The sequence below is a fragment of the Dromiciops gliroides genome, chromosome 2 (assembly GCF_019393635.1).
Source record: "Dromiciops gliroides isolate mDroGli1 chromosome 2, mDroGli1.pri, whole genome shotgun sequence".
NCBI lineage: Eukaryota > Metazoa > Chordata > Mammalia > Microbiotheria > Microbiotheriidae > Dromiciops > Dromiciops gliroides.
In genome coordinates this window covers 458,567,975-458,592,749 of record NC_057862.1, presented here as the reverse complement: position 1 = coordinate 458,592,749, position 24,775 = coordinate 458,567,975, and the positions used below count along the sequence as shown (strand labels likewise).

General features: G+C 41.1%; 1 protein-coding gene across 4 annotated transcripts in view; it reads right to left on the bottom strand.

Annotated features, from left to right (window-relative positions):
* Positions 1-24,775, bottom strand: part of RIPOR3 (RIPOR family member 3) — a 119,146-nt gene that overhangs the window by 56,324 nt on the left and 38,047 nt on the right. Inside the window, exon 1 of one of the 4 annotated variants that reach the window (XM_043981528.1) lies at positions 3,695-3,831. The exons of the other annotated variants lie outside the window; for them this stretch is intronic. The gene's annotated coding sequence lies outside the window, so the exon portion shown is untranslated. Of the gene's footprint in view, positions 1-3,694; positions 3,832-24,775 lie in introns of those variants that run through there. 4 annotated transcript variants of the gene reach the window in all.

The following is a 24,775-nucleotide window of genomic DNA, read 5'->3' as shown; positions in this document are numbered from 1 at the left end:
CAGTGCAGTAGAGGATGGACTTCTGGCCATGGAGCCAGAAAGACCTGGGTTCAAGTCTCACTACTGACACCTATTGGCTATATGATCCAAGACAAGTCACTCATCCATGTTCGAACATGTCACACCTCCCTTCACCCCGCCCCCCATTCAATGAACTCAAGTGGTTCCCTATCACTTCCAGGATCAAATATAAAATCCTCTGTCATTCAAAGCCTTTGGCTCCCTCCTCCCTTTCCAAGTCCTCTTACACCTTACTCACCTCCACATACTTTGGCTATCCAGTAACAATGTCCTCTTTGCCGTTTCTCACATAAGACTCTCCATCTCCCAACTCAAAGGTTTTTGCTGGCCATCTGCCAAACCTGAAATTCTCCCTCATCTCCACCTCCTAGACTTCCTGGCTGTCTTAAAATCTCAGTTAAAATGCTACCTTATGCAAGAAACCTTTCCTCATCTTCCTTCCCCTCCCCTTATTTTCTTTATCAGTCACTTCCTGACTCCCTCCCCTCTGTGATTTCCATTGGTACTGTATCTCAAAGCCTCTCAGCCTGTTCCTACATTGGGCAGTTCACAGTTCTCCAGCCCAGGTCTCTGCCCCAATTGACTTTTGAGTGATCAGACCTAGTGCCAACTGTGTGCTGTGCTCTTTCCCTCAGGCTGAGTGGAGTGCTGCACAGCCCCCTACATGAATGGGTGTAGGGGTGGGTTTTGATGTTAGCATCTATCATGTCTTCGCATCTATCATTGCAGCCTCCAGTGGGAGGTGGAGAAGGGGTGCTAAGTAAACTCAGGGTCAGTGAATGTCAATTCTTAGATTCCTTTTTAAAAAAAAAACAACATTCTTTTGGATTCTGGGTGTCCTAGACCTTTGAAACAGCTGAGGTTGCTTCATCTTTGGTACGTAATTTCTGTTTTGGAGAGATTTGAGAAGTTCTGGGGATCAGAAAAGATGTCTAGTTGTCATCTTGTTGCTCATATAACCCACAAGTCCTCCAATCGTTGTTAAAGTTAGTATCTTTTCTCCATTGATTATCTCCAATTTATTATATATCAATAATATATTATATGTATTACATGTTATAGGTAATATTTCTATATTATGCATGTACATATGAATAAATCATTTTAGTTTTATGTATTTGTATATAATATAATAATATATTTTCATATATGTGTATCATTTGTACATAGTTGTTTGCCTATTATCTCCCCCATTAGACTGTGAACTCCTTGAGAACAGAAACTGTCTTTTGCCTTTCCTTGGCACAAAGAAGTTGCTTGTTGATGACTGACAACCTTTCAGTGACCCAGGCAAGTTTCTAAGAGTATAAATTGTAGAACAACTGCAGATCTACATTGGTGAAGGGAGTTTGGGGAGCTCCCCACATCAGTGAAATCATAGGTCTGAACAAAACCAAATTATTAAACATCTACTTTGTTCACGGCACTTCTCTTCCTTGTCCTTGCTCTCCCCCATTCCCATGTGCATCTGAGATGTGTCAAGGCCTAGATTCTTTGGGGGCTTATCTTTGTCCTCTGGGAGCCCTGAAATACAACCCCAGCCTGCACTCATACAGCTCTTCTGTTAAGAGACCTAGATAGCAGACTGCCATCAGATGCTGTTGTGAATTTTCCCAACTTTCCATCCTCTGGGGAGGATTTATTTGGTTTCCTCTTGGAAGAGGAGTGATTAGTGAATGATCTTTCCTCAGATATAATTTCTGTTTTGACCTATGGGTCCCACCCAGATCCTTTCACTTGGAAAACAAAATGGTTCCTGGGACTTTGGCCCTAAAGTATCTTTTCACCTCTGGAAGAAGGCCCAGGGAGTCTGTGAGGGTGGGAACCAATTGGGAAGGGAAAGTCGTTTGCGAAACAGGTTCAAGGCACTCCCTGCCCTCGGCCTTCCCCTTTTGGATGACTGTCAGGGGAGTTTTTGGTAGCAACCTTTTTAGCTCATCCTGCCGCACAAAGGTTTTCAAGGCTCCAAAGGAGATTTGAGAGAGAAGAGGTTTCCTTGACTGATGAAAATCTCTCCTTCCTTCTTTCCCAGCAGTTATGGAGAAAAAACATCAAACCATTGCCAAATGAGTCCCTGGCCCCAAAACAAAAGTTTTAGGTGAAGTTGAGCCCCACTAGCCAGTTTTGAGGGAAATGGGCTTCTTGGATCTCAGGGGCAAAAGGGGTGGCTGACCCTATTCCCCAGGGACTGTAGGAACATTGCTTTGTTGTGACCATCTGGTAGAGGGTGGAGAAGTGCTATGGCTGGCTGATAAACACCCATTAGGAGTCTCACCCCAGAGGCCCTACTAAGGTACTGTGGCCGGGGGGTGGGGTGGGGTGAGGCCGTATTAAGGGGAAAGGAAAGAGGAGAGAAACTCCCGAAATGGACCCCCACCCCCACTTCCAGTTGTGGAGGGGACAAGCTGGGAGTTGGCCAGGCTGGAAACGTGGCGGACTGGGGAAAACAGGCTGCTGCCCAATCCCACTCCCGGGCCTCTGTGCTGCATGCGTTTCTGGTTTACGAACTTTTTGCATGTGTTGGAAACTTTAGGCCTGGCGCCCACGGGCTCTTGGAGAGCTAAAACACTTCCTGAAGCTCAGCTGCTTGGCAAGACAGCGCCCCCAGCCTCCCCCTCCTCTGGCTTTGGAAGGAGAAGCTGGCCTGGAGCAGCCTAAGCTCCAGCTGATCCCCCCTCATTAACTGTTGCAATCAAACCCCAGGCAGGCAATGCTGACAAAAAGGTTTCTCATTGCAGCCTGGGGTCCTTAAAAATCTAGTATCTGCCACAGACTGGGGCACGGGTGCAGGCTTGAGGAAAAGAATCACTTAAGAGCCAGACTCCATCACCTAAAATCACCCAAGGGTCATAGGAGGTTAAAGCTGAAAGAAAGTGTAGAACAGGCAATGTGGATGGTCAGAACTGGGAAGAACAGCAGGAGTCAAAGTATCACAGTTAGAAGAGACTTTAAGAGAGTTAATATTTGAACATGGAACACAGAATATCAGGGCTGAGAGGGACTTTAGAACATAGAACATCAGAAGTGGAAGAGACCTTAGGATGCAGAATTTCCGGGATGAAATAGGCCTTAAAACACAGAAATTGAGAACTGTATGGAAGCAGAATGGTTCAGTGGGGGAAAAAATAAAATAAGATGGGTTTAGAAGCCAGAAGACCCAGAGTCAAATCTCACCTCTGCTCCTTCCTACCAGGTAGCTTTGGGCAAATCATTTTACCACTCTGGTCCTCTTTAAAATGATGGGGGTGAAAAATAATAAAATTAAATTAAATCATAGGGGTGGACTAGATGGATTCTAATGTCCCTTCCATCCCTAAAAATCTATGATCCCATGAAAGAGAGCTGAGGACACGGAATACATGATTTCAGAACTGGGAAATCCCTTAGAACACAGAATAGTCAGAGCCTTAGAGACCACCCTGTTCATTTTAAAAACAAGGAATCTGAGGCTAGATAGAAGGGAATTGACGGAAAGTCACACACTGGTGTGGTACGTAACTGGGAGTGCATCTAGTTTTTTCTACTACAACATACTAACTTTAGAGAAAAGGGGCATCTCTCTAATTCTCTATTCAGCACCCCTGCCTCTGGATTGAGAGAAACATTAGCATTCCTTCTATCTTCCCCACTGCCCTGAACACCAAAAGGGTATAAAACATGCAGCTTCCCAAACCTTGACCCGGCGGCTGGAGCAGAGCCAGCTCAGCACTGATTTCCTGATGTCAGCCGGCTTACTTGATGCTTCCTCTCTGGCCTCTGCTTGGTGGGGGAGCAGGAGCTCTAACTGAGGCAGGCTTTGGAAAGCTTGTGACCAGTCCAGAATAACCTCAAAGAGGAGGGGATGGGGGGGAGGGGGGAGGGGAGAAGGTTACATCAACTGCACGTGCTCCTAAAAGAGAAAGCATCAGCTGAATGCATGAGGCTTCTGGCCCATTCTCTTGGGCCAGAACAGTCAGATCTGCAAGGGAGTCAAGGGAAAGAAAACAAGTCCTCTTGCTCACCCAGCCAGGGACCCATGCAAACAAAGACCCTTGTACGATCCGAGTTGAGGCGTAGAAAGGGTCTCCCAGCTGCTTCTTCCCTAAAGGCACTGTCCTGGACTCTGAGATGCCACCTGGAAAAGGAGGTTGGCCTGACACAGCTGTGGCTGGCACCACTCCCTGGCAGCTCAGTCTGGCCCACAGTCTACAAGGCTTGAGCTCTCTCCTTCTTTCTGCCAGATAACCTGCAATTTCAGAGGTGGTGATGCTTCTAAGTTTAACACTGCCTCCTGGGCCTGGGTGGCTCTGCTGTCTGATTCCCTCATTTAGGGCTTGTTTTAGAAGTTCAAATACAACCACAGCTGACTTTACTTGCAAGTCTTTCCAAAATAGCTTTTCAGTTTAGCACAAAAGGAAACTGTAAAATAGCCCAAGATGAGGAATGTGAATCTGGGAACGGGATTATGATCCTTGCTTCTAGGCTGCTCTTGAAGAATCACTGAGCAAGGAGGGCTATTAAAGATCAGGGAAGTCAAGCCCCTCATTTCATAGATGAGGAACCTGAGATGCAGAGGGCAGGAAGTGGCCACAAAACCACTGATTAGTAGAGCAAGGCTTCCAGTACAGGTTTACTGACTCCAGAGGCCCCAAGGACCTGCAAAATCTTGTCTGCTCCTTGACTCTAAAGGATGAGGACTGTAGCTCAAGGGCTCAAAGGAATTTTAGAGATCACAGGATCCACCTACCCTCCTCATTTGCAGATGAGGAAACTGAGGCTCAGAGACATGATAAGGCTTGCCCAAGTCTATTCAGGTTGGAAGGGACAGAACCCCCTCAGTCGTCTGATTCCAAACTCATTGCTTTTTGGTTTTGTTTTGTTTTTTTTGGTGAGGCAATTGGGGTTAAGTGACTTGCCCAGGGTCACACAGCTAGTAAGTGTCACGTGTCTGAGGCTGGATTTGAACTCAGGTCCTCCTGAATCCAGGGCCAGTGCTCTATCCACTGTGCCACCTAGCTGCCCTAAACCCATTGCTTTTTTAGGTGTACCTCACTGGGCTTGAAACTCATTAATCTAGCACTGATCAGGTTTGCAAGAGGGGACACCTGGATGAGTTTCCCATTTGAGCATCACTGCTATATCAAATTCAACAAGTGATGCTGAAACCACCTTCAATTCTGCTAGCTTAATTCAAAGCTGTCAATCTTAGCAGCAACAGTGCACTCTAAAGAGAGCTCAGGCTTCACTGACAGGGACTTCTAGAAAATAATACCTCATATTTCTAGAGGGATTGTAGGTTTCCAAATCCCCTTCCTCACAGTGACCCAGTGAAATAAATCAGGCAAGATCAGTGTTCCCATTTTATGGATGAGAAAAAAGAGACAGACTGAGAAAGACAAATCTGACACTGGATATGGAATGAAGGTTCAAATCCTATACACTATTCTATGGCTTTGAATTAATCATTTCTACTCTTTGAGCTTCAGCATCTTCATCGGTAAAATAAAGGAGCTGGACTAAATAATTGCTAAGGTCCCTTCCAGTTCTAAAGCCTATGATTCTCTATTCAGGAGCCAAGATTCCAACCCAGGTCTTTAAATACCAAGTTCAAAGCCTTTTCTACCATAGTCTACTGGAACAATGGAAGTTCTATTATTTAGAGCTAGAGGGGACTTCCGAGCTCAGATAATCCAAATCCCTCACTTCTCAGATGAATAAACTGAGGGTTAGAAAGATAATGAGAATCATCCACACAGATTCATCATGACACCATGCATGACCTATGTGAAGAGGATGGAGGTGGAGGTCATTTGAATTCAGGATTAGATGTGAGCCACTCCCAAGACACTTGTATGCCCAAGCTGGAGAGACAGGAGGACATACATTGCTGTTAGGAAAAGGGCCATTAGCTCCCTAACTCATTACTGACCCGAGTTATGAGGGAGCCAGGTCTTCAGGGTAAACACTGGTGCTTCCACAGGAGAAGGAGATAATTTATTATTTTTTTTTATTTTATTTTTTTTTTAGCAATCCCCTCTCTCCTCATGTGGTTCTTTCTCTTCCCTAGGTGCTCCTTGCCTAGTGCTCTCATCCTGTCCCCTCCATTCATTCAATGGCTTAACCATTCATTCTACAGCATTTATAAAGTGCCTATTATGTGCCGTGGTGTATTGTGCCAACAAAGAAAGAGTGATTGATAAATTAAATCACAATGAGATTTTGTTATATGGGAAACCTAGAGAATTCAGCCATCAGTATACATTTATTGGACAGATACAACAAGTATGCTGAGGCCAGTATTTAACAGGAAGAAGAAAGCAGGCTGCAATGACTTTGGGAAATTGTAAGTCTCCTTTATCACCTTTAACTTCTCTTAGGAAAAAAGGCCCATGTTTTTAATGCCAGTTTTCAAGCTAACTTGTTGTATGCCTGGGAATCATGGAACACTACTCTTTACAAAAAACATATGTATTTGTATATAGAAATCGAAATATACAAATATACATATATGTATGTATATAAATATACAAACATGCATCCATCTACCCATCCATACATACACACATATATACATATTTAAGACTAGGTCTTCCCATCTCCTTCAGGATGGAAATACCACTGATAAGCCTGGAAGCTTTAATATGCTCCATTTTTCTAATTCCGACTCATTCACCACTCCTTAGTCATGCTGGTAGCTTTCTGCTCCCTAAGGCTCACCATATTTCTACCAATCTTTATCTGACACCCAATCAACTCTTGCCCTAATTCAGCTTAGAATTCCTGAACTCAAGTGATCCACCAGCTTCAGCCTTCCCCAGTATCAGGGATTGCAGATGTATATTTCTTTACCTAGGCTATATAAAGAATTAAAAATAACTATTGGGGCAGCTAGGTGGTGCAGTGAAAAAAGCACCAGCCCTGGATTCAGGAGGACCTGAGTTCAAATCCCACCTCAGACAATTGACATTTACTAGCTGTGTGACCCTGGGCAAGTCACTTAACCCTCATTGCCCTGCAAAACAAACAAACAAACAAAAAATAACTGTCCCACAGGGGACAATGGAGAGGTACATGGTAGTTATGAGCAGGTTGCATTATAAAACAAAGAAATAGGGTGGAAAATGTCATACAAAGGAGATGAATTATTGAAAAAGAAGAGCTAGTCATGTGAGCAAGAGGGAAGGATAAGATGGCTTGTGTGCTTCAATGATGTCCTTCAAATATCAGGAAAAATAGAGGAAGCCCTCCAGTATGTTGGGTGGACTCCCAAGGGTTATGGGAGGAAATGTCTAAGAGTCACAGAGGATGATCAAGAATGGGTATGTAAAAATCTATATCATTGTGAGGAACATCCAAATCTGCATATTTGAGATTTGAGGTAGAAACACACCCAAGAGTTTTTATATTTTGTTAGACTATAAACTCCCTGAGGTTAGGGACTGTGTTATTTTTTTTTTCATCTTTACATCTCCGGCACCACACCTTGCACTTCTTTTTTTAGATCCCACCTATGATTTTACAAGTGTAAAGAGCCCATCCATATGGAAATTCATACCACTGATGCAGATGAGCAATGCCTTTGTAACTTAACAGTCTTAGAAATCTGGCCATACCCTTGTTGAGATTCACTGGGTCAGGGTAGGACTGGAAGTGCTGGCAGAGACAAGGGAAGAAAAGATCTGCAAAGATTTGTCTCAGCAAATGAGCCACATTTTCTGGTCCCACAGAAGAACTTGTGGTTCTGTGAGGATTGATCAGTTAATTCCCTACTCCCATGCTATTATCCTGAGCCTGAAAGGCATATTGGGACTTAAATACAAACTCCCTGAAAACCAAATTGTTGAAGCCAGGGTCTGTGAGAGAATTCAGGAAGGACCTCTTTACCCTTTGTTTACCCAAAAAACATAAACAGACCTCCAGCAGAGATGGTGGCCCCCTTCATCCATAGGCCCCACACAGTACCAGAGACAGTGGATACTTAAAATCCATGACCGACCTTTGACACCTATGCCCACAAAGTAAATAATGATAAAAAATAACAGGAACAACAATAATCCACTATTTATGGATTTATAGAAAAAGGAAGGGAGAGAGAGAGAGAGAGAGAAGGTTAATGTGAAGGAATGTACTTGTTTTTGTTAGGTAAAAGTGACAGTGAATTTCCTAAAAATATTTGGGACATGTTTTTTAAACTGTTTATGAATGCCCTGATAGTTACCCCTAGGGAAGGTAACTTACACTCATACTACCACTAATTGAAGCCTAGGTGTTTTCCTTCAAGAGAATTGAAAGAAATTTGCTGCTCATTATAGAATGAACTTTTTTACTGAGGACAGTGGGTCTTTGATTGTCCTGCCTATATTATTCCCCATGAGCTGAGATACTGTGTGTGTGTGTGTGTGTGTGTGTGTGTGTGTGTGTGTGTGTGTGTGTGTGTTACAGTAGGTAAGGGACTAGGAGCACAGGCATGTGGTCTCTGTATTAATTTTGTCTGGGGAATTGTTTTGGAAGACTTCCATCCATGGGTTGTCTTTGTAGGCTGAACAACTATAGAAAAGCCGGTCTGAACAATTCCAGATCCCATAACAGTAAAGGAACCCCCTCTGGTCAATTTCTATTGTCCAAATTGACTTCACTCCATGTAATAAGAATTCACAAAGCTGGTCTATTTCTCTGTCACTAACTGGCCTGTTTCCTCTTCTGTAAAGTGAGGGCATTGGTCTACATGATCTTTATGTTTCTCTTCCCACTCAACAACTCTAACCTGGATCCTAAACTGAACATTTCTCCTGATGCCCAATGTTGGTGCAAAGATGCTCCTGGGGTCTCAGAATTGATGCCAACAAATACCAGCCAGGTTGGAGGGTATAGTCCAGAGCCAGACTCTGTGTCTGTGTTCTGGGGACCAGACTAGCTAAGTGCACAGAGGCTCATCAAAAGAAGATTGGACAGGAGGTGAATTTTTTTGTTCATTCGTGACAACTCATAAAGACTGTCTAAGGCCCAGAGGAGCTGTAATATGTGTCAAAGAAGAGACGCATACTGGGGCAGCTAGATAAAGCACTGGCCCTGGATTCAGGAGTACCTGAGTTCAAATCTGGCCGCAGACACTTGACACTTACTAGCTGTGTGACCCTGGGCAAGTCACTTAACCCCCACTGCCTTACCAAGAAGAAAAAAAAAGAAGAGATGCATACTGAAATTATGAATCCTTGAGGTAATGAAACACATGGCCAGGGAAGCACCCCTACCCTAGGCTTTCTGTATTCCTATGATAGAAATGCCCCATGAGGCACAAATGGAACTTATAATGTTAGAACTGAGATGATCACAGTTCAGCCAATCAGAAATCTAGAGCTGGAAGGGACCTTCAAGATCATCTAGTCCAACCCCTTCACTTTTCTGATGAGGAAACTGAGGACAAGAGATGTTAAATGACTTGCCCAAGGTCAACCAGGTAGTAAGTGGCAGAGCTAGGATTCATACTCAAGTCCAGGGACTCTTCTCACTGTACCACACTGCCTTCCAGTCTTCCTTGGATCTCTGAGTTGGATCTCCTGACTATCTTATGTGGTGAAGTACTATGTTATATGGCTTTGCCTTTTCTATCAATCCATCAGCAAGCATGAGCACCTGCTGACTGGGTACTCAGTGCTCTGCTAGTTATAGAAAATACACATGCTATAGAGAAGGATAAGACATTGTCCCTGCTCTCAGAGAGCTGACAGTCCAATTAAGGAGACAAGACTTCCACACAGAAAACCAGAAAACAATACAGAGCAACATGTAACTAGTACTATATTGTACCATGTAAAAACTATATGTGCTGGAGGTATGGTTCAGAGAATGAAGCCTGGATGGGGAAAACTTCATTGAGCTGGGCCCTGAAGAATGCATAGAGAAACAAGGTAAGGTATTCCAGGCAGTTGGAAAGGTGATGAGCAAAAGCAGAGATAGACATGAACCAGGTGTGTACAGGGGACAAAGAGAAAGGACGGACAGCCCCAAACCCCACCCCTGCCAGCCATGATGTCTGGGTCTAATGCCCTCTCTTGCCCTGCCTCTTTTTGCTCAGAAATCTTTCTCTGTGGGGTCTTTCTGCAGCATGAGGAGGAGAGAGGCTGCAGGCTGTTTTCTCACTTTCGTCCAATACAGAGAAACCACAAGCAGAGTCTTGAGGTGGCTTTAATTATATTTTTGGCACATTTAGCATAGCTTTCCTTAACTTCACCATGGTGGAGGAATGCCATCAGATTCCTAGGGAATGGGTAAGAAGGGACTGGATGGGACCATGAGCCATAAAGCTCACTCCCCTGCTGGGCACCTGAGGACTATACCTCAACAACAGACCACAGATGAGTCTCTGGCATGCAGGTTGGTGTTGAGGGAGTATCTACCAGCCAGGAGGAAAGCTGGAGGGGAGCCTCTGATAACAGCAACAGTAAGTAAGAATAGCATACCTTGCTTTTACATAACAGTTGATACTTTTCAAACTATTTCAGGGGCAGCTAGGTGGTGCAGTGGATAGAGCACCGGTCCTGGAGTCAGGAGTACCTGAGTTCAAATCCGGCCTCAGACACTTAACACTTACTAGCTGTGTGACCCTGGGTAAGTCACTTAACCCCAATTGCCTCACTAAAAAAAAAAAAAAGTATTTCACAACATTATTTCATACTGAAACAGCCCTTGTGAAGAGTTAGGATGGGCACAATTGTTCCTGTTTTACAGATGGGGCAACTGAGACTCAGAGAACTGGAATCCTTCTGTCGATTATCTTCAATTTATCCTGTACACACTTGTCTGTACATGGCTGTTTACATGTTGTCTTTTCCATTAGACTGTGAACTTCATGAGAGCAGGGACTTTTACCTTTCTTTGTATCTCTAACACTTAACACAGTGCTTGGCACATAGTAAGTACTTAATAAATACTTGTTGACTTAACCAGATTAGACTTTGCTAATCTCCTCGTCCCACAGCCCCCCACCCCAATACTCTCTATTCCAAATCTGGAACCCTGAACTTTTAGAATCAAGCCTTGGGCTATGGAATGTGGCAGGCTCCCCACATCAACCTCTCTTAGGGCTTCTCTGGCTAGGACAGAACCCTGGGTGTGTATACTGCCAAGCTAGTTCTGTTAGCTAACAGAGGCTTTTTAATGAGGGGGAAAAAATGCAAGGACCCAAGGAGAGATAAACCATCTGTTCTTCTCAATGTAAACTATTTACAAGTGACAAATCAGGCCAGCTTGCTCTCCTCATTTCTCTTTCTGTAGCAAGATGTGCTTGGTCACATTCTCTGTGATTTCCTTTCCCTTCATTTGCCTTTTACAAATGGCATCCTGGGCCAGATACCCAGTCCCCTAGTGCACAAGTCAAGTCCCTCCTTTGGGCAGAAAAGTTTCTATTTACTGTAGTCAGGAAATTTAACTCTTTTAAGCCTTTCTCTCCACACTCAATCACTTCCCAACCAAGCTATGCTCTCAAGTATCTTACATTTCAACTAAACTGGACATATAGAATTTCCAACCTACAACACTGATCAGAAAGAGAGCCAGTTCATTTTTCATAAGCTAAAGCTTTGGATTTAAATAATTTTTGGACTAGAAATCTGAAATGACACGTTAGGAGGCAAGATCAACTGACAAAGTGGCATCTCAAACATGGCTTTGTTTTTCATTGCAAGTATCTTGACTAAAGGAGATTTAAAACAAATTCTGGGAGTTTGGCCTGTGGACTCAGAGGCTATTAAGCTTTGGGGAGGGGCAGCTAGATGGCGCAGTGGATAGAGCACCGGCCCTGGAGTCAGGAGTACCTGAGTTCAAATCCGGCCTCAGACACTTAACACTTACTGGCTGTGTGACCCTGGACAAGTCACTTAACCCCAATTGCCTAACCAAAAAACAAAAACAAAAACAAAAAAAAAGATTTGGGGAAAATTTCTATGGCCTGGAAGTATGGAAGAAGAAGTCTATAATAGAAGGGAGATCATAGGATCATTGATTTAGCACGGTGTCTAGCACATAATAGGTGCTAAATAAATGTTCTTTTTTTTTTTTTTGCAAGGCAGTGGGGGTTAAGTGACTTGCCCAGGGTCACACAGCTAGGGTCAAGTGTCTGAGGTTGGATTTGAACTCAGGTCCTCCTGAATCCAGTGCTCTTTCCACTGCGCCACCTAGCTGCCCCGCAAAATAGATGTTTATTGATTAATTGATTGATTGGTTTTAAAGCCAGAAGGGAACTTAAAAAACATAAAGTTCAACCCTCTTTTTTCATAGCTAGAAATCTGAAGCACAGTGAGATAAAGTATCTTTTTCAGGTTCACACAGCTAGTCCATATTTGAAGTGGGTTTCAAATTCTTTACTTCCAGACAGCTAGGTGGCGCAGTGAATAGAGCATTGGCCGGAATCAGGAGGACTTGAGTTCAAAATGAACATCGAACACTTAGCTGTGTGACCCTGAGCAAGTCACTTAACCCAAATTATCTCAAAAAAAAAGAAAAACAGAAAAAAAAAACCCACAATCAAATTCCTTCCTTCCTGGCTCTAAGTCCAGTGTTCTCTATTGGAAAAGTCCTACAAAATACTCTAATTAGACTTTGAGCTACAACCCTCAAAATACCATGAGACTCTTCCCTTTCTTATGTGAAAGTCAACAATTCTATGGAAATTAATCTCTGATTTTATAATGGAATTCAATGGAAAAATATTCACTTTACAGAGGTTTTCATAAAGTACACAATAGGTATATTGAAAGGCAGGGTCTATACAATGACTGTGTACAATAACTCAAGTACACAGACACTCTAGATAGATACACATTTACAGATGCATGTGCAAAACGCCATTGCACATACTAGTCCACTTGATTTGGAGCCAGAGACCCTGGGTTTGAAACCCAGTTCTTCTTTTTACTGCTTGTGTGACTTTGGGCAAGTCATTTCCCTTCCTTTGTGCCTTAGTTTCCCCATCTATAAAAAGACAGAGTTGGACTAGCTGACCTCTAAGGTCTCTTCTAGCTCTAAATTCTAGTATTGTAACATCTCTTTAAGAGAATCCACCATCAAAACTTTAAATAAATAGAAGAAAATTGCACATGTATAACCTATATCTGGTTACTTGCCACCTCAAGGAGGGGGGAGGGTAGGAAGGAAGGGAATGAGAAAGGGATAGAATTTGGAACTCAAAACTTTAAATAAATGAATGAATGAATAAATAAACAAACAAACAAACAAACAAACAAATAAATAGAAGATAATTCACCGGACTCTCTCTGCAGACAAATACATTCATCTCTGTCCATAACTTTCATGGCCAGAAGATGGGGCAGGGGCCTAACCAGGCCTCTGCAGCACATGTGGTATTATAATTCAGCTCTCTTCGCATTTTACTGGTTTTTCTGTTTAATGAGGTGACCTTTCACACAGGCCCAGTGGCAATCCCTGTAAATGTTCATTTTAAATGACCTGATTTGGACAGCTTGCAGAGAAACAGTCCCTGGTGACCGGGTCTTGTTGGAAACAGATGGCTACCCCATTTGACTGAAGTAATGAAGGCCACAGGCTTGAGATCAGGACCTAGGCAGTCCTGGGGGCGGAAGGCTTGGGAAAGAGATCAAAGTTTTAGTTCCTTGCCTTAAAGAGAAAGGTTCATCCATTATCAGTGAACAAATTATTATTATTAAATGTACCCTCTACAATAAGGCACTATGACAGGCACCAAGGATGGTACTAAAGAAATTAATAAATGAGACTGGGCCCCTACCATCTAGGAGTTTCTAGTCTAACTATCAAGATAAGGCATATATATATATATATAAAACTAAACTTGCCATCTCTGCAGGACTGTATTCCCTGTATCAGTATTTAATTTTTCAAGACTGTATCTCAGGGGCAGCTAAGTGGTGCAGTGGATAGAGCACTAGCCCTGGAGTCAGGAGGACCCGAGTTCAAATCCGGCCTCAGACACTTAATACTTACTAGCTATGTGACCCTGGGCAAGTCACTTAACCCCAATTGCCTCACACACACACACACACACAAAAGTAAAGTTTAGGGGGTAGCTAGGTGGCGCAGTGGATAGAGCACTGGCCCTGGAGTCAGGAGGACCTGAGTTCAAATCCGGCCTCAGACACTTAATACTCACTAGCCGTGTGACCCTGGGCAAGTCACTTAACCCCAATTGCCTCACTGCCCCCCCCAAAAAAAATGCTTAGCTGACAAAGACTGTATCTCATCTGAACCACTGTGTCTAGCAAAATGATGAATGTATTCTAAGCATTTGTTGAACAAATATTATTTTTTCTTGGCAAATGTAATGCACAGAGTCACCTGTGGTATAGTGGATTGTGAACTGGCCTCAAAACCAGGATGCCCTGAGTCCAAATCCAGCCCCTGACACATACTGGTCATGTGATCCTGGGTAAGTCACTCATAGCCTAGACAACTCTAGAAGGCTATAAGTTGCAGGAAAGGTGCTGATTTGTATGGTGAGAGAAAGTCTCCTCATTTGGGAGTTCCCTATATTAATTTAATCACAGATCTAGTCCCTAACCCTACCTAAATGTGATGCCTTTTCTAGAACGTGCAGCTAGGTGATAGAACAACAGAATGTTAGTCCAAAAAGCTATCTTGGGTTTAGTTCTCTAGGGAAAACATTAAAAAGGGATTCTGGATTTGACTTTGTCATCATCTTTCACTTCACCCATTCAACCAAGGCACTTGGACTATACTTTTGTTTTCATTGTCAGGACAGGAAGTCTAGCTAGTAAAGAGGATAGAACTCAGGACTTGTAAGTCAGTCAGCCAACAAACATTATTAAGTACTAATTGTTTGCCAGGTACTATGTTAAGCACTGAGGATGCAAAAAATGACAAAAGGCAGTCCCTGCCCTCAAGGAATTCACAGTCTAATGCAGGAGACAACATGCAAACAACTATATACATACAAGATAAATCAGTTGTAGATGGAAGGTAATCTCAGGCAGGGGACTGGGGGAGAAACTAAGAAAGGTTTATTGCATGAGGGGATTTGAACTAAGTCTTGAAGGGTGACAGGAAAGTCAGGAGGCAAAGAGGAAGAGGAGAATTCCAGGTAAGAGGGACAACCAATGAAAAGGCACAGAATCAGAAGACTGAATGTCCTGTTTGTGGAATAGTGAGGAGGCCACTGGAGATGGATCACAGAGGACAAGTAAGGAAGTAAAGTATAAGATGATTGGAGGGTTAGGAAGGGACCAGATTGTGCAGCTCTTTAAATGCCGTTTTTATATTTGATCCTGGAACTAATAGCGAGCTACTAGTTTACTGAATAGTGGAGTGGCATGATCCAACCTGCACTTCAGGAAGATCCCTGTGATAGCTAAGTGGAAGATAGATTGGAATTGGGAGAGACTTGAGGCAAGAAATCCAAGCAGAAGGCTATTTCAACAATCCAGCCATGAGGTGATAAGTGTCTGAATTAGGTTTATGGCTAATATAATAATAAAATATAATAATAGAGAGAAGGATGTCTCTGAAAGATGTGAAAGTAGAAACACCATGATGACAACAGATTAGAAATGGGGATGAGTGAGGGTGAGAAGTCAAGAATGACACTAATGTTGTGAAACTTGGGTGACTGGGAAAATGACAGTTCCCTCAATAGTAATAGGAAAAGAGGGCAGCTAGGTGGCGCAATGAATAAAGCACTGGCCCTGGAGTCAGGACGACTTGAGTCCAAATCCAGTCTCACATACTTACTAACTGTGTGACCCTGGACAAGTCCCTTAACCCTCATTGCCTTGCAAAAAAAAAATAGTAAAAGGAAAGTTGGGAAGAGTGGAGGGTTTGAAGATAAATATAATGAGTTCTACTTTGAACATATTGAACTTGACATTGGGTCTGAGATGTCCAAAAAGCAGTTGGAGATGTGGGACTGGAATTCAGTAGAGAGTCTAGGGCTGAATGTATAGATCTGGGAATCATCTACTTAGAGATGATAATTGGGAGCTGATGGGCTAATCAAGCATTATAGTATAGAGGGAGAAGAGAAGGATGCCCAGGACAAAGCCAAAGTTAGTGGTCATGTCTTGAGGAGGAGAAAGAGCAGCTGAGAGAGGGAGGAAGAGAACTAGGAAAGACCAATGTCACTAAAACCTATGGAGGAGAGATATCTAGAAGAGGATGATCCACAATGTCAAAGGCTGCAGAGAGACCAAGTAGGATGAAGAGATCATGGGAACAGTAATCAGGAAGAGCTAAATTCAAATTCTTCTTTAAACACTAGACAATTTATTTAATCTCTCTCAGTCTCAGTTTCCTCATCTGAAAAATATGGATGATAAAATATCTATTTCAAAGGGTTATTGTGAGAACCAAATGAGAGAACCCGTGTGAAACATTCTGTAAACCTTAAAGTGCTGTGCAAATGATACTTTATTGTTAGTAGTATGAGGAAGTGAAATTGGGCTCCAAGGCAGAGGAATGTAAATTAAGAAGGTAAATTATCCTGGTTTTCCCTGCCCAAGTAACTCTGAAGTCCTGGTTTACATATATTTGCATACTTCATTTTAAGTCTTGAGCAACATTCATGATTTTTCTCCCAATGTTTTCTAGGGCCAGGAAAATTAAACCGGTGTCGAGAAGTGAAGTTCTGCCCCCACAGTGGAGTCAGAAAACACCTAGACTTGTCTACCTATTCCAACACTTACTAAGTCATGTGGCTCTAGAAAAATCACTCTTTGAGGCTCCTTTTCCTCATTTATAAAATAGGGATGATAATCCTTGCACTGCTGTCTCACTGGGTCATTGTGAAGAAAGTGCTTAGTAAATTTTAAAACATCATTGACACACCAGCTATTTTAATTAGCAACTGTGTCAATCTCAGAAAAAGCAAGCTTGCAAACTTTGAAGGAAAACATACCAGGGAGATGCATTCCATCTTCTTCCCCTCTGGACTCTGTAAAATGGCAAAAAGCAGACAAACTCAGAAAAAGACTGAAGTTATTCAGTGTTCTTAAAAACATCAAGATGGATTAGGCAGCTCCAGATGCTCCAGCTGAATCTCAAATGGATTGGGGGAGATGCCAAAGTAAGTGTCTTCTCACAGCAAAATGTTTATTTCAGTTCTTGGAAAGTCATTTCTTTGACAGTCTGTATATGTCTTGAGTGGCTTTTTGGATCTATATATATAAAAAATCCTTTTTTAATCAAGTGTATGCTGCATGCACATACCCTGTCCAGCACTTAGTTCATAATTGTTGCTTTCTGGTTATTACAACAGAGGAGCAGATGAATTAGTGCTCAAAAGGAACTGAGAGGTTATCTAATCCAACCCCTTGATTTTATAAAAGAAGAGAATGAGGCTTAGGAAGGTGAGATGACTTGCCTAACCAAGAGATCTCAAAGCCAAATGCCTCTCTTAAAAAAAAAAATTACATGGATGAACATAACTGAGACCATGAGAGAGCTTGGTCTTAGAGGCAGCATGACAAAGACTGAAGAATGTTAGTCTTAGGGTCCTAGATTTAGAGCTGGCTGAGATACTAGAGACCTTCCAGTCCAGGGCTTCTTACCTTTATTTATTTATTTATTTTTAGCATGGATCCCTTTGCCAATCTAACAAAAATGATGGATCTCTTCACAGAAGAATTTTTATGACTCCACAATGAAAAATGCTAAATTTCATTTGAGGTTAGTGAAAATAAAGCTTTAATTTTTCAATTTTTTCCTGCCCTAATTCACAGATTCCCTGAAATCTATCCATAGATCATGTGTGCTCTAGATCCAATGCCCTTATTTTACAGATGAGAGGACTAAGGCCCAGTGAGGTTAAGTGACTTCCTCAAATAAAGCGAGCAAGGGCTGGTATTCAAATCAGGGCTGAGGATTAAATCAGGGTTCCCTGACTCCAAATCTGGCAACCTTGATGTTGTACTGTGCTATATGCCGTACTGCTTCCCAGTCAGAAGAATTGGATTCAATCTTGGCTCTAATTACTGTGTGACCTTGAGCAAATAATTTTCCTTCTCTGTGTCTGTGTCCTCCTCAGCAAAATGGGGCTAATTAGCTCACAGGTTGTGGAAAAAGTTAAAGAAATAATGTTTCAAACCTTAAAGCGTTAGGCAAATTTGAGGGATTTTTTTTCAATTACTGCATTTTTCACACGAAACATATATTTTGAAAGGCCATTCCCACAAAATGAACCATTCTTTCTCCTTTACTCTAACCCCTGGTATTAAAAAAAGACCACGCATCCTTAATTGCATAGTGGCTAACACCACAAGCAGGAAGATTTCTGGTCAAGAGTCTTCCTTGTCCTTCCAGAGCTGCCACCAGAAATAAAACAGATAGCACCTCAGAGCTGGCCAAAGTCAAAAAGAAAGCACAAAACCAAGAGTTAAGAATCCAGTTCTAAATGTGTCCTTTGCCGAGTTTTCTGTGGGTTTTAAATTTGGCTAAACGAGTTCTTCCAGCCCAGGTGATACCATGGCTACGTTGCCTGGAAGACAATACCTTCTTCCTTGTACAAAGATTTGAAATAACGCAGCGCCTATTCATAGAGATGTTGCTGCACCTTAGTAACAGCTTATCCAGGAAAGACTCTGGACTTTCTTGGCCTCCTATTGGTGCCAGTTAACCAATGGAGGACTTAACTAGCATCAGGGGAATTCTTGGGGGAAATAATTAAGACCAAGTCTTGCCTCAGACTCAATTAGGTGACGTTGCTGATGGAATCTTTTTTCTTTTCTTTCTTTTTCTTTCTTTCTCTTTCTTTCTTTCTTTCTTCCTTCCTTTCTTCCTTTCTTCCTTCCTTCCTTCTGTGTAATTTAAGATTCTAAATGTGGATTCTAATGTGTTCCCCCAGTTTGGGGGAAACTGACTAAAAATCACTGATAAAACGAGTTTAGGTTTTTAAGGGTTTATTGGAAAATAGAAAGAAAAAGATTGAGAACAGAATTCTAACAGCCTGGCATTCCTATCTTTCCTCAAATTTCCTGTGAAGTCCTCTGCCGCCACCACCATCAAGTCCGGAAGCCAAAAAAGGGCAGCGCTCTCTGCGCAGGCTCCCTTTCCTCCTTCCTGTCTCCTCCCAGACCATAGGAGGCTCCTCCAGTTGATTGGCTGGTAGACTTGATAGACAGCACCCATGAGCAAACATCATTTCCTGACGCCAAGGAAAAGCCACAATGCCTCTGAGGCATTTTCCTCATGGTGGAGCTCTCCACAGCAAGTCTCCAGTAGGTGGCGTCATTCCAATCATTACACTTCCTTTCTTCCTTTCTTCCTTTCTTCCTTACTTCCTTTCTTCCTTTCTTCCTTTCTTCCTTCCTTCCTTCCTTCCTTCCTTCCTTCCTTCCTTCCTTCCTTCCTTCCTTCCTTCCTTCCTCTTTCTTTCTTTCTTTCCTTCTTTCCTTCTTTCTTTCTTTCCTTCTTTCCTTCCTTCTTTCTTTCTTTCTTTCTTTCTTTCTTTCTTTCTTTCTTTCTTTCTTTCTTTCTTTCTTTCTTTCTTTCTTTCTTTCTTTCTTTCTTTCTTTCTTTCTTTCTTTCTTTCTTTCTTTCTTTCTTTCTTCCTTTCTTTCTTCCTTCCTTCCTTCCTTCCTTCCTTCCTTCCTTCCTTCCTTCCTTCCTTCCTTCCTCCCATCCTTCCTCCCATCCTTCCCTTCCTTTCTTCTTTCCTTCTTTCCACCAAAGTTTCCTGGGACTTTATCAGCATAGGAAACCCCAGATGAGAGATTATCTCTACCAATGCCAATTGAGTGTGCTCTACACCTTGTTGTCTTAGAGTCAGAGTGCCTAGGACCTCACAGCAAATCTCTATAAGCTGGAAAACCTGAACCCAGGTCTCCTTGATTCTGAGATCAGCTTCCTGGGGCAGGTTCATGACACAGTGAATAGAGCTCAAAACTTCAAATAAGGAAGACTTGAATTAAAATCCTGCCTCAGACACTTACCCAGCTGTATGACATCAGGCAAGTAATAACAACAACTCTAGTGCCTACTACATGGCAGGTGCTGTGTTAAGCACTTTTTAGAAATATTATATCATTTGATCCTCAGAACAACCCTGGGAGGTAGCTATTATTACCTCCATTTTACAAGTGGGAAACTGAGGCAAGCAGAGGTTAAGTAACTGTCCCAGGACACACAGCTAGTAAGTCTTGGGGAGTAGATTTGGACTCAGGTTTTCCTGATTCTAGGCCTTGCACTGCATCCACTATGTAACCTAGCTGCCTCATCACTTAACCTCTGCCTGCCTTGTTTCCTCATCTGTAAAATGGGAATAATAACACCTACTTCCCAAGCTTGTTGTGAGGATCAAGTAAATTAACACATGTAAAATGCTTTGCAAACCTTGAAGTACTATATAAATGTTAGCTATTATCATGTTGGCTATTATCTATCCACTATATCACAGTTTATTACATGATGTTATAATATGGCAGAGTACAATATATTATAATAATAGAACATTATTTGTTATATTACATATTATACAACATTTTATTACATTATATTAATGAATGGCTCATGTTAAGAACATGCCAGATGATTGTCCCATTGAGCTCTGTCTTAGTAAGACCACATCAAGCGTTTTGTTTTCAGTTCATATTAGAAAGTATAATAATAAGTGGACATGTATATGAAAGAGTATAACCAATATGGTGAAGGTACTTGAAACCATATTACACTAGGAACAGTTAGAGCTAGTGGGACTGTTTAGCTTATTTTTATTTTATATATTTTTTATTTTATTTTTGTGGGGCAATGGGGGTTAAGTGACTTGCCCAGGGTCACACAGCTAGTAAGTGTCAAGTTGTCTATGGCCAGATTTGAACTCAGGTCCTCTTGAATCCAGGGCTGGTGCTTTATCCACTGCGCCACTTAGCTGCCCCAGGAACTGTTTAGCTTAAAGGAGAAAAGACCTATGGGTACATGATAAGTATATTTAAGTATCTGAAGAGCTGCCCTATGAAAATGGAATTAGATTTATTCCCTTTGCCCCCAGAGAATAGGTCTATGGCCATACCAGCCTGAACATACCTGTTCTCATCTGATATCCGAAGCTAAGCAGTATCAATTAGACCTGGTTAGTCATTGGACAGGAGAGCACCTGGGGATACTGGGTACTGTCAGCTTTACCTTGAAAGGCAGCATGGTACAATGGGAGGCAATGAAGTACAATGGAAAGAGTACTGGATTTGGAATCAGGGGAGGTGAGTTTGAATCCTTGCTCTGTCAAGCAGCCTTGGAGAAGTCATTTAACCTCTCAGTGTCAATTTCTTCATTTGTAAAATAAGGGACTGGAAAGTCTTATATGAACTGATGCAAAGCAAAATGAACACAACCAGGAGAACATCATACACAGTAAAAGCAATATCATAATAAGGTTTAACCATGAAAGATTTAGCTATTCTGATTAATACAATGATCCAAGACACTTCCAAAGGACCCATGGTGAAAAATGCTAGCCACCTCCAGAGTGAGAACTGATAAACTCTGAATCCTGATTGAACCATACTTCCCCCCCCCCACCAACTTTTAAAATTTTTTCTTGAGTTTGTGTATGTGTGTTTATAGCTAATAGGGAAATATTTTTTTTGCATGACTTAAGATGTATAATCAATATCATATTGCTTGCCTTCCCAAGGGGCAAAGGAAGGGTGGAAAGGAGAGAGAGAATTTGGAACTCAAAAAAAATTTTTTTAAATGAATATAAATTGACCTGAAAGAGATCCTTGGATGAAAACTTACAGGAAATCATAGTCAAGTTTCAAAGCTCCGAGGTTAAGGAGAAAATGCTGTGAGCAACAAGAAAAAAAATTTAATACCTTGGAGCCATGGTCAGGATCACATAAGACCTAGCAGCTTCTATGTTAAACAACCATAGGTCTTGGAACATAATATTTCAAAGAGCAAAAAAGTTGGAGTTATGGGGGCAGCTAGGTGGCACAGTGGATAAAGCACCAGCCCTGGATTCAGGAGGATCTGAGTTCAAATCCGGCCTCAGACACTTGATACTTACTAGCTGTGTGACCCTGGGCAAGTCACTTAATCCTCATTGCCCCACAAAAAAAAAAAAAGTTGGAGTTGAAACCAAAAATAATTTACCCAGCAAGATTGAGTAGGATCCTGAACAACAAAAAATGGACATTCCATGAACTGAAAGACTTTCAGATATTTGTGACAGAAAGACCAGAACTCAATGGAAAATTAGACATTTAAGGAAAACATTAAAGACCAATTACAAGGGACTTCATGAAGTCAAAATGTTTATTTCTTATATGTGAAAATAGTGTCAGTATTCTTAAGCTTATTGTCTTTACTAGGGTAGTTTGAAGAAAGGCTTGGGCCAAGCTGAGTAAGATGGGTTGATTCTAATTTTTTAATTTTGGGGGGATGGGGGTAAGGCAGTGAGGGTCACACAGCTAGTAAGCATCAAGTGTCTGAGGAGTAAGCATCAAGTGTCTGAGGCGTCAAGTGTCTGAGGGATGAATTGATTCTAAAAAATAAAACTGAGTAGGGAGAGGTAAAAAAGAATAATTATTTCATACAAATGAGGCAGGAAAGGAAGAACTAATATAGTAAAAGCAAGTGGGGGTGGAGGGCTAGTACTGCTGAAACCTTACTCTCATCAAACTGGGTTAAAAGAGGGAACAATATAAACATCTAGGAGGATATAAAAGTCTTCTAAATTTATAAAGAAATAGAGGGCAAGGGGATAGGATAAGGGAGGGACTTTTAGAAGGGTGTATAGATTAAGAATTAGGAGGGTAGGAGGAAAGAATAAGGGAGAGGGGTAAGTAAATTAAAGAATAGGAGGGTAAGGTAATGATTAGAAGTATAAGGAGGGATAGGGTAAACAGGGCAAAAAGGATGAATAGTGTGGAAAAACAAGCAGGAAGGCTATACAACTAGTAATTATAACTTTGAATGTGAATGGAATTAATTTACACATAAAAAGGAAACAGCAGAATGGATTAAAAATCAGAATCTGAAGATGTCATTTAAAAGAAGCACAATTGAAAATGTGAGATATGTTAAAATAAAGGACTGGAGGGGCAGCTAGATGGCACAGTGGATAGAGCACCGGCCCTGGAGTCAGAAGTACCTGAGTTCAAATTCGGCCTCAGACACTTAACACTTACTAGCTGTGTGACCCTGGGCAAGTCACTTAACCCCAATTGCCTCACTAAAACAAAACAAAACAAAAAAATAAAGGACTGGAGTAGAATTTATTATGCACCAGCTGATATAAAAAAAAAGCAGGGGTAGCAATCAGGATCTTAGATAAAATTGAAGCTAAAATAGATTTAATTAAAAGAGATAAATAGGGAAACTACACTAATGTCACCAATATTATTCAATATTTATTATCTTAAAAATACTGGCAATACTAATAAGAAAAGAAAAGGAAACTGAAAGAATCAGAATGGGAAATGAGGCAAGAAACTATCTCTTTTTGCAGACAATATGATGATATATTATGGAAATGCTTCTTTTATTCCACAAATTAAAAATAAAATTTTAAAAAGAAAAAAAGAAAATCCCAAAAATCAACTAAAAACTAGCTGAAACAATAATTTTGGAAAAGTAGTAGGGTATAAAATAAACCCACATAAATCATCAGTATTTTTATGTATTACCAAGAAAAACATGCAAGAAGAACTAGCAAGAGATAACCCATTTGAAATAATTGTAAACAGTATAAAATACTTGAGAGTATGTATACTTGCCAAAATAGACCCAGGAACTACACAAACATAATTATAAAACACTTTTTATACAAATAAAGTCAGATTTAAATAATTGGAAAAATATTATTTGTTCATTGGTAGGGAAAGCCTATAATAAAAATTCCAATTTAACCTAACTAATTTGTTTATTCAATGCCATCCCAATTAAAGTACTAAATAATTATTTTACTGAGTTAGGAAAAAAGTAACAAAATTTATTTGGAAGAACAAAGGGTCAAAAATTTCAAAGAAACTAATGAAAAAAATGTAAAGGAAAGAGGTTTCTAGTACTAGACCTCAATTTATAAGTAAATATTAAAACTATCTGGTACTGGCTAAGAAAAAGAGGGGCAAATCAGTGGAACAGAGTAGGCATACAATACACAATAGTAAAGGACTATAGTAATCTTATGTCTGAAAAAATGTAAAGATTGAAGTATTTGGGGCAGCTAGATGGTGCAGTGGATAGAGCACTGGCCCTGGAGTCAGGAGTACCTGAGTTCAAATCTGGCCTCAGACACTTAATACTTACTAGCTGTGTGACCCTGGGCAAGTCACATAACCCCAATTGCCTCACTAAAAAAAAAAAAAGAGATTGAAGTATTTGGGATAAGAATTTATTATTTGTTAAAAAGCACTGGGAAAGGTAGAAAGCAGATTGGCAGAAATTGGGCATAGACCAATATCTTAAACCATGTGCCAAGATGAAGTTAAAATGGAGCCTGAACTAGATATAAAGGGCGCTATCACAAGAAAATTAAAAGAACGTGGAATATATTGCCTATCAGACTCATGGGTAAGAGATTTATGAATAAACAAGAGACAAAGAGCATTGTTGTGAGGTATAAGATGGATAATTTCAATTATATTAAATTAAAAAGGTTTTAAGCAAATAAAACCAATGAAACCAAGACTGAAGGAAAGCAGAAAATTGGGGAAAATTTTTCATAGTCTCTTAGATAAAGGTTTCATTTCTCAAATACATAAAGAACTTTATCAAATTTATGAGAATTATTCCCCAATTGATAAATGGTCAAAGGATATGAACAGGAAGTTTTTTG